We start from the raw sequence: 8,535 nt of genomic DNA, 5'->3' as shown, positions 1-8,535 counted from the left end.
GGGTCAATTAATAAGTAAAAAGTGATTTTATTAAATAGAGAAAGTAAGATTTAAGTGGTTCCAAGTAGTAACAGACAGAACAAAGTATGTCACCAAGCAAAATAAAATAAAACATGCAAATCTATGTCTAATCAAACTGAATACAGATAATCTCACTCTCAGAGATGCTTCAGTAAGTTTTTTCCTGAGACTGGACACCTTCCAGGCCTTGGCACAATTTTTTCCCCTGGTATAGCTCTTGTTCCAGCTCAGGTGGTAGCTAGTGGATTCTTCATGATGGCTCCTCCTGCTTTGTTCTGTTCCACCCATTTATATAATCTTTTGCATAAGGCAGGAATCCTTTGTCCCTCTCTGGGTTCCCACCCCCTCCTTCTCAATGGAAAGACACCAGGTTAAAGATGGATTCCAGTTCAGGTGACATGATCACATGTCACTGCAAGACTTCATTACCCACTTGCCAGCACACAGGTATATAGGAAGACTTACAGGTAAAACAGAGCCATCTGCAATCAGTTGTCCTGGTTAATCGGAGTTATCAAGATTCCAAACCACCATTATTGGCCCACACTTTGCATAATTACAGTAGGCCCTCAGAGTTATATTTAATATTTCTAGTTTAAGATACAAGAGTGGTACATTTATACAAATAGAATGATCACACTCAGGTTATAAGCTTTATAATGATACCTTACAACAGACCTTTTGTATGAAGCATATTTCAGTTACATTATATTCACTCATTAGCATATTTTTATAAAATCATATGGACTGCAACGCCACAGTCATAACCCTGGACCCCACTGTGATGGGCATTGTACACCCAGAGACAAAAAGAGCATTGGATTTAAGAACAGGCCAAAAGGTAAGCGAGTTTTCCGGGGTCTTTTAGCTTTCTGCAGGAGTGGCCTATTTATAGAGCCACAATTCAATTAGTGTGGGATAAACCTTAACTAAGATACCACACCATTTAATTAAAATTTGTGGATGACTGTAACAACAATAGAAGTACTTGTGCCTAGAGTTCAAAGGGCTTTACGAAAGGAAGGCAAGTATCTCTATCCCTGTTTTACAGATGGGAAATCTAAGGCCCAGAGAGATGTGTGGCTTGACCAAGGTCCGTCATCAAATCAGTGGCAGAGCCCGTAAATCGAGCATAGAAACCCATTGAAGCGCACTGCATAATCCCTGCACATTTATAACCTTCTAAGGAACCCAAGCCTCATGTCAGTTTAGTCACAGGAAGAATAGTGTTTGGAGCACCAGCACAGTGGGATCATCCCTACATAAGGAAGCAAGTACTAAGTAATTTGTGGGTCAGGGAGATATTCATCATTTCCCCTTTATGTAGTGCAGTTTACCTAGACAATATAGTGTATTTTTTCTGCACTTCTGTGTGCAGGTATCTCCTTTTTAAGGGGCAAGGTAATGGCTCCAATTAAATTGAACTTCCAGGGAGTGGCATTACCAGGGAACAGAAATGTTAGAGGCACAAAATCTCACTGGTCTTCTGCTGAGCTCATAAGACCCAAACAGATGCATGGGATCTGTTGGCTTTAGGGGAGGGTCCCCTGGCCTTGGGGCAAACCCCATAATCCCCAAGCAACAATCAGGCTTCAGGAGGAACCAAGTAGAGATTTCCTTCCCAGGAATGTCACCAACCCTGATCTTCACTGCCTCTGCTTGACTGTTCTAGGCTAGCACAGAGCAGGGGATGATTCAGCTCATTACTCTGTTTAATCCTGCAAAATGTTCCCAGGATTCCCAGAAAATGCAGAGTAAGCCATTTCTTACCTGAGTGAAGGTACAGGGTGTAATCAAGAATTTGGCCCACTGCTCTGGCAATAGCAAATAATTGAATTTAAAAAATAGGATACAAAAGAAGATAATATTTTAGATGGAAAATTGAGGAGGATTTAACCCACTGGGGAATTTCTCTCTTTTTGGAAGGAAAATCCATTAAAAAATGTCACCTCTCCACATTTAAAAAAAAGCCCTTAGATTCTTCATTTAGTTTGCAGAGACCAGCAATTTAAAAGACAAAACAAACAATCTGTACACTGTCGGGGGTAGCTGTGTTAGTCTGTATCCACAAAAATAACAAGGAATCTAGTGGCACTTTAAAGACTAAATCTGTACAATATTATTTCTAAATAAATCTGAATTGCTAAAAGGACAGTGGATTGACCGGAATAAATAGATTCATAATAGTTCAACAACAGACCCAAATACTGTTCACATGGCTTAGGAAATTAGTCCCAGTAAAGTGGATGGATTTGGCCATTGCTCATTTAATATGATACAGAGTAATAAAAATCAGAAGCATAATGGTGCTGCAAAACCAGAAAGTCACTGAAATAACATATCTGTTGACCTACTTCACCCAAGACTATGTGAAGACAGTTTTAGTTTGATTGAAATCCTAGAAACTCAAGTGACAATTTAGAATTGCCTCAGTGCAGGTTTATTTTCAATAACATATTTTCCCAATAGACAAACTGTAAACACCACAGAAGCATTTACAAAAAACAAACAAACAAAAACCACCAATCACCACCACCCAAGGTCAAATGTCTCCACAAACTGAACAAATTCAGATCTAGTTCACTTGTAGCGTTTCCCTTTCCTTTATCTTTTAATTTGCTTAATGATCTCAGAGAAACAAAAACATGCACATTTAATTAGATTTGCAAATCAAAGGTGACAGTTGTTTAGTAACCTGTATTATTTCTCCATTGTACAGTAGTAAGCTTAGAAAAATACCGGCAAATTTATTTATTGACTGTTTCTGTTTGCAAGGACAGCCAATGTTACATTGATCTAGCTATCAAAAATCCTGTAGCAAGGACAATAACATTCAAGTGTCAGTGTCTCCACATAATCACTATTGTTTACTTTCTCTGCCCCTGTGTGACATCCTGCATCTCTCATAGAATATGCAAATGCAACCATCTCTCAGCCTTTACACACACCCTTCTCTTGCCGTCAGGAAGGAAATTCATTGTTATAGATTAAAGAGAGAAGAAAGAAGAGACCTTCCTTTTTTACTTGACATCTAAGTTGCTTCTTTCAGGAACAGTGATAATTAGTCACTGTTGTTGCATTTCTCATTATATTTTAAATAATATTTTCCTCCCACATCTGTGAATCTTTCTTTGTACAACTGGATAATCTGGTCCTCATACCCATGCTCGTCTGAGTAATATTATTGAGATTGACTCGATGTCTTTATATCTCAATTCTGCAAAGACCTATGTACATGCTTAACTATAAGTACATGCATGGTCTCTTTTCACTTCCCATGCTTATGCACATGTGGATGTCTTTGCAGGATTGAGATCTTAACTTTCACAGAGGCAAACTGGACCTCAGGATTTGGTGCATTGGGATAATTCACTGGACAGTTACTTCCATGAATTAGGGTAGCAGGTTTGGGTCCCTTCTTCTGTATTCAGTTAACTGTTTTGTAATTATGAGCAGCAGCAGCAGAAAGGAAATGATTTTCCCGAGGTAATGATGTTCCCAGACCTCAGGGCAAAGACCTTGTGGGAGGAAGGAGAAAATAATTGGTGGAAATTAAAAATTACTTTGTGAAATTTAAAATACCAACCCTCAATGCCATGATGAAAACAATAAAATCTGGGGTGCTGATTCACCTAAATTTCACCTAACAAAATCAGTCTTGGAAGTAACACTGGACACTATGGCTGGAATGATGGGGATCTAAGAGACTGAAATGAGCATTGAATATTGTTATACTCTTGATGTTTCCTCTGTTCTAATGTGCATTTTTATCTAAATATTGATTACTTCCAGACCTCCTAAAGAGCCAGATACTTAACCATTGGAAGCCAAGGGCACTGAACAGGAAGCAGTCAGTACTGAGTAGGATCAGGGTCCTTTCTTTGTAAACTAACAAATGACTAAGAGTAAGGAGCCAAATTTTCATAATTGCATTGCGCGGCATACATGCAAATAGCTAATTACATATATTTGTATATGCAATAACCTCAGCACACAAGCAGTTTAGGAAAGCAATTAAGCACATGTTTAAGTCCATCCCTGTTAAGGCAGCTTCTAAGCACATGTTCTGTTTTAGTATAATATTACTTTTGATCAGCAGATCTCAAAATGCTTTACAAAAGAGGTCAGTATCATTATCTCCATTTTCCAGATGGGGAAACTGAGGCAAAGAGAGAGAGAGAGAACGTAACTTGCTTAAGGTCATCTAGCAGACTAGTGGCAGAGCCAGGAATAGAACTCTTGTTTGCTGAGCCCCAATCCAGTGCATGAGTTTACAGCTAACCACACTTAACGCATAAGAGCTGTCCTGAACAATCACAGCAATTGCCGGTACATATTCTACACGTATGTTTTTGTATGTAGAACTGCCTATACGCAGTCATGGAAACACAGGCACGTATTTCTTCTCTTTTTAAGTCCTAAATTTGGTAGTTGTCTCTGGAACAATGGTCTCTTTTTCTGAACATTCTATTAGTGAGATACCTTCATCCTCATAAAGAAGGATGGACATTTAAAATATCTCAGATGTTTATTCTTAGTTTTATCATAACATTTACTATAAATGTCTTCTTCCCATGAAGATTGTTTTAGATTACTATACAAATACAAAAAGAGAATAAACATGAGTATGTTCTTGTACATTGACAACTAATAAGAATAAAGGAAAGTAAAACATTACAAACCATTGCTCATACTAGTTGTGTAAATACAGATGGATAATATTTTGTATCTCCTAGTGAATATGTCCAAAGCTTTGTTGCTGGAGGGAGGAATCTTTTGTCTTAAAGCTGGTGTGAAAATATAGCCACATGATCCATCACCACAAGCATCAGAAGGAAATGATTCACCACTATATTGTAACTGAAACTGTTCTAACAGCTGATTTCAAACAGCAGGCAAGGGGACTAATTAGCAACTTTACCTGCACAAAGGCTTTTACAGTGCATGAGACACCTCACATGTTGTTATTCTAACTGTGAATTTTCTACTACTTTGACTCATTATTATTGATGGAAATATACGCTGCACCAGGAAATATGAGGTATAGTTTAAAATGTAGATACATTTAATAGTGATGAAAGATGTTGAACGATAATTCTTAATTCATTAAGGACATGATTCAGAGCACAATGACTTCAACGGAACTTGAGCATATGCTTAAAGTTAAGCATGTACTTAAGTCATGTTCTGAGTAAGGCTGCTTTTGGCCTTAGGGTATTCTATTGACTTCCATTAGGTCATCTAGTCTGACCTCTTGTATAGCACAGGCCTTAAATTTCACCTAGTTACCCTTGTATTGAGCCCAATAACTAAAGCACTGTATATGTTTATTATTATTATTATTAAACTATCAAGCATTAAAAACAAATTAATATATTCCTTGCAAAGCTTTTATATATACTGATTACAAGTGATAGACTTTCTTCCTATGCATATTTTTTTAAGAAAACAAAGTTTCACTGTAGCCATATGACAAACTTTAGTAATAACCTTTTGCTTTACCCTGATTATAGTTATATGGCTGCAGGTGAATGAACTAAAAATGGAGATTTTAAAGAGTCTTGCAAGTTTTTTTGTCCTCATTTACCATATGGAAGACGCTAATTGTCACAGATATTCTAAATGGAGGCAGTGTTGCCAAATGTCAACAAATTTGCCAAAAGTTATAAATTTAAAGTGTTTTTCAACCAAGTGTTTGCATGTGTTTAAAACAAATATTTGATCATTAACTACACCCAGCCAGGGTTCTTCCCCTCCCCCTAGTTCATTTTAGAAAATATTTACAAATGCCAGTTCTTAGGAGAAATATATCGGTATAATTTATTACAAAGAATCCCTTAATCTCAAAATTTTGCCTTAGCATAGAATTTATTTTTACCTTTATTCTTGTTTTCCAAATGATTCTAATCAACTGAGCTGAGGAGAAGCAATTGGTGAGATATGCTCAGAAAAGTAATATAAACAGTAATATAAACAGTCATAAAGGTCACTTAATGACACCAGTTTGATATTCCTAGAAATAAACATGGGAAAGTCTCTAGCACATTCACAGATCTCACTAGGAACTCTTCCTTGGGCATAAACGATTTGATGTACATTTTTTGCTTAGCATATTTTATTTGCATTTCACTAAAAATTTGGGGTCCAATTGAGTCATCACCTACCATATGCACACAGAGCTCCAGTTAACTGAGATCCGTGGGTACATCTGTGATCAAATCTGGGATCATATTTATCTGTATTACAAAATCATCTTTTTTTTAATCCTGTATCTCTGCCATCTGTAGTGATATTCTCCAAAACTGCTAAATGTTGATGACTTTTTTGTTATTTGTATTTATTTTAACCAGCTTTATAGCTGCTGAAAGATATGTTCATGAAAAAACAATCCTTTTTGCTAAAAATGTATCCCTTTTATTTATCAAAATTTTGACAAAAAATTTCACTGACAAAAACAAAATTCTGAAAATTTCAACCAGCTGTCATTGTTACTAATTAACTCAACCCATGGTGAAACACAGGACATACTGATCTGAGTTAAAAAGTGTGTTAACCTTAACTGGGAATGTCCAACTTTGTTAGCACTGGTTTCAGTGTGTGCCTGTAATTAATTAAATATATATGGAGGGCCCAGCACCAAGTAGCAAAGTTGCTGTCATTCCCAGATTTAAAATCTATTTAGGCAAACCCTTACTCAGGTAAGTAATCCTGCATGAAACATTGGACTAGTGGAATTGGTATTCACAGAGTTTTTACCTTGGGATAGCTCATGTGCATTAGTTTCCCCAAAGTTAAAAACAGTTTGGTTTTTTTTAGCAGTGAACGCAATCCTTTAGTGTAAATGAGATTCAGACCCATTGAGACTATTCACCTACCAGAAGAATAGCTTATCTAAGTAAGTAGTATAGGATAAGGCTTGTACAGAAAATAATCAAAAGAGAAAGCATGAACCTCCCTGAAAGGAAACCAGAAAGAAAACCAGCCAATAGAAAAGCTATAACCAGTACATCAAGTGTGAAATATGGGAAGCTGGTTGTACGACTTGCACCACATTGAAAATATGAACTGCCTGCCAGCAGCCCAGATGGAGACTGGTAATGGGCTAAAAATAGAATAGGGCACTAACAAAAAACAAAAACAAAACAAAAAAAACAACCTAACAAAAAAGCAACTAAAACTTTTCTTAGGTACTGTAAACCAGTAACAGAAGCAGAGTTTTGGAAATAAAATGGTATAAGTGTCTTTTGATGTAAAAAAATTCATTCTAATCTTCTGCAGTACTGTCAGACTCTGCCCACTTCACTTATTCATTTCCTCCCACCATGAAGTTAATCTCATTTCCACCCCAGGTTGCTTTCACACCTTGCAGATTTAAGACAGCCCGGTGGTCCCAGCAGGGCTGGCACTTCCATTTAGGCGACCGCCTGGTGCCAGGATTTGGGAGGGCGGCATTTTGCTGTCCTCGGCAGCAATTTGGCGGCGGGGGGTCCTTCCACGCTCTGGGTTGGCGGCGACAATTCTGCGGCGGGTCCTTCACTTGCTCCAGGACCCGCTGCCAAAGTGCCCCAAAGACCAGGAGTGCGGAAGGATCCCCCCGCCGCCGAATTGCCGGGAGCACGGAAGGACCCCCTGCCAAGGGCGTCAAAAACCCTGGCGCCGCTCCTGGGTCCCGGGACGTTTATACAGAGCACATCACCGGCCACCACCAATACTGAGAGTGAGCAGGCATGACTTCGCGCACCCACAATGAGAAAGAGACCTGAAGATTTCCTCTGCTGGACCTTATCCCCTGAACCCTGAACCCACCGAACTGAACTGAACTCCACCATATGAGGGTCATCCTATCCTCATTACTCAGCCCACTTATTTATATCTATGATTGCCTGTAATTCCTGTATGAGTGATGTACCCTCACAGCTTGCTGACTGTACATTGATTCATCCATCTTAACCCCCCCCATTGGGGATACTGCAGACTGTATGCATTATGTGCTATCCAGTATCAAAATACTAACATCCTCCTATACTCTATATGGTATCCCCGATGACTAATAACTGAATTTTCAACACTCTGTATCATCTATTTTTAAACATTTCTTAATAAAAAATAATAATAAAATTTTAAACCTTCTACAACTACAGTGTTCCACCAAGAGGAGACACCTTCAAATTCCTTATCCAACCCATCATACCACACTTCTCCCTCCAACCCCCAACTCCTTTATTTTAGTTACAGCCACATTTAACACTTACAGCTCCAGCTGGCGCCATATGACTATAGATAGATAGTTATAGATATAAATAACACTTTTCATGTCAAAGCAACTCATAATTCTTTAGTGACTAAGTTTGGTCCAAATACTGGTCACTTTTTACTCAGTCAAATCTCGGGGTACGTCTACACTACAGGATTATTCCGATTTTACATAAACCGGTTTTATAAAACAGATTGTATAAAGTCGAGTGCACGCGGCCACACTAAGCACATTAATTCGGCGGTGTGCGTCCATGGTCC

This window comes from Chelonoidis abingdonii, chromosome 14 (assembly GCF_003597395.2).
Source record: "Chelonoidis abingdonii isolate Lonesome George chromosome 14, CheloAbing_2.0, whole genome shotgun sequence".
Taxonomy (NCBI): domain Eukaryota; kingdom Metazoa; phylum Chordata; order Testudines; family Testudinidae; genus Chelonoidis; species Chelonoidis abingdonii.
This window is presented reverse-complemented; position numbering follows the sequence as displayed.